The sequence below is a fragment of the Portunus trituberculatus genome, chromosome 1, assembly GCF_017591435.1.
Source record: "Portunus trituberculatus isolate SZX2019 chromosome 1, ASM1759143v1, whole genome shotgun sequence".
Taxonomy (NCBI): domain Eukaryota; kingdom Metazoa; phylum Arthropoda; class Malacostraca; order Decapoda; family Portunidae; genus Portunus; species Portunus trituberculatus.
The window spans coordinates 4592748-4595247 of NC_059255.1; the positions used below are offsets into that span (position 1 = coordinate 4592748).

Below are 2500 nucleotides of genomic sequence, written 5' to 3' on the forward strand. Positions count from 1 at the left end.
TTTTTTCTAAGATGGGAAAAATTTAGGCCTATTTAGGTTTACTTGTTTGTGTTAGAATTGTGTTTGTTTTCAAGTTACAAAAATCACACAGTTCTTTTATGTATCTAAAGTATTTTAAGTCTTTACTAATTATTTTTTTTCCTCCTTCAACAAAAACTACAAGTACTTCGTCTTAATTGATTCTTTTTTCCTCTTTTTTCCTCCTTCAACAAAAACTACAAGTACTTCCTCTTAATTCATTCTCTTTTTCCTCTTTCAATAACAAAAACTACAATTATTTTGCTTTATAATTCCGTATTTCCTTAACAAAACGACAAATTCACGTGGATTATTAATATTTTCTTTTCTTTAACACCAAAAACTCTATTGATCTAATTTTTCTTCACAAAACAAGAAATTCAAGAGTTTTTTCAATATTTTTCTTCTATATCAACAAAACTGTCTAAATTGTCCATATTTTCTTAACTAAACTACTATATTCTTTTCTTTATCAACAAAAACTGTATTAATAATCTATTTTTCTTAACAAAACAAGAAATTCGCCAAGTTTTCAATATTTTCTTCTAAATCAACAAAACTGTCTAAATTCTCTATATTTCTTCACAAACTACAAATTCACATGACTTACTAATATATTCCTCTCCTTATCAACAAAAACAAAATTAATGATCTATATTTTTCTTCACAAAACAAGAAATTTATATAGATTTCCAATATTTTCTTTTCTATCAACAAAACTGTTTAAATCGTCCATATTTCTTCACAAAACGACAAATTCACGTGGTTTACTAATATATTGTTTACTTTAGCACCAAAAGCTCTATTATTCACATGCATTTTTCTTCACAAAACAAGAAATTTACAACGTTTTACAATATTTATTCTAAATCAACAACACTTTAAATTGTCTATATCTTCTTAACAAAACAGCAAAAGCACAACGTTTATCAATATTCTTTCTTTATCACCAAAAACTGTATCAATTTTCTACATTTCCTTAACAAAACATCAAAATCAAAAACCCTTACTAATAATTTTTCCTTCTTCATCACCAAAAACTGAATTAATTTTCTATAATTTCTCACCAAAACACCAAATTTACAATATTTTACTACTATATTCTCCTTTATCACCAAAAACTGTATTGATTCTCTACATTTCCTCACCAAAACATCAAAATCACAATATTTTACTAACATCCTTCCTCCTTTTATCACAAAAACTGTATTAATTATCGACATTTCCTTCACAAAAACATATCCAAGAATTTTCATCAATATTTTCACTTCACTGTTGATTTAAGATATATTTCTGTGTGTGTGTGTGTGTGTGTGTGTGTGTGTGTGTGTGTGTGTGTGTGTGTGTGTGTGTGTGTGTGTGTGTGTGTGTGTGTGTGTGTGTGTGTGTGTTGCAGTGGTGTTGCAGCAGTGTTAGGGGTGTTCATACGACTGTTATGAGCGTTGAAGGGTGTTAAGAATGTTGTCAATGTATTTCGAGTGTGTTAAAAGTGTGTTGAGTGTGTTTTGAGTGTGCTGCGTGTGTTTTGAGTGTGTTGAGTGTGTTTTGACTGTGTTGCGTGCTTTGTTAATAGTGTGCTGACGGTTTTATGGGTGCCTTTTGAGTGTTTTGAGTGTGTTTTGAGTGTTGAGTGTGTTTTAAATGTGTTGAGTCCATTTTGAGTGTCTTGCGTGTGTTTTGAGTGTGTTGCGTATGTTTTGAGTGTATTGCGTGTGCTGAGTGTGTTTTGAGTGTGTGTTGAGTGTGTTGAGTATGTTGAGTGTGTTTTGAGTGTGTTGAGTGTGATTTGTGTGTTGCGTGTGTAATGAATGCTCGAGTGTGTTTCCAGTGTTTTACGAGTGTATTGAGTGCATTTTGAGTGTGTTGAGTGTGTTTTGAGTGTGTTGAGTGTGTTGAGTATGTTTTGAGTGTGTTGCGTGTGTTATGAATGCTCGAGTGTGTTTCCAGTGTTTTACGTGTGTTGAGTGCATTTTGAGTGTGTTGACTGTTTTTGAGTGCGTTTTGAGTGTTAAGTGTGTTGAATGAATGAGTTTTGAGTGTGTTTCCAGGATCTTATGAGTGTGTTGAGTGTGTTTAGAGCATTTTTATTCTATTTTGAGTGTTTTGCGTGTTTTGAGTGTTTCTGAGTGCTATGAGTTTGTTTTGAGTGTGTTGCGTGTGTTTTGAGTGTATTTTGAGTGTTTTGCGTGTATTATGAGTGCGCTGCGTGTTTTGAGTGTGCTGTGAGTATTTTGAGAGTATTTTTTAGTGTGGCGTGTGTTTTGAGTGCATTCTGAATATCTTACGTGTATTTTGAGTGTGTTGCGTGTATTTTGCGTATATTTTGAGTGCATTTTGAGTGAGCTGTGAATATTTTGAGTGTGTTTTTGGGTGTTTTAAATGTTTCGAGTGTTGCGTGCGTTGAGTGTGTTTTGAGTGTTTTGAGTGGATTTTGAGTGATTTGAGTGATTTGAGTGTGTTGCGTGCGTTGAATGTGTTTTGA

The 2500-nt window shown here is 32.5% G+C and overlaps 1 protein-coding gene across 5 annotated transcripts in view; it reads left to right on the top strand.

Annotated features, from left to right (window-relative positions):
- The window catches only part of LOC123512725, a 128380-nt gene that overhangs the window by 105766 nt on the left and 20114 nt on the right, over window positions 1-2500 (top strand). The window lies entirely within an intron of this gene.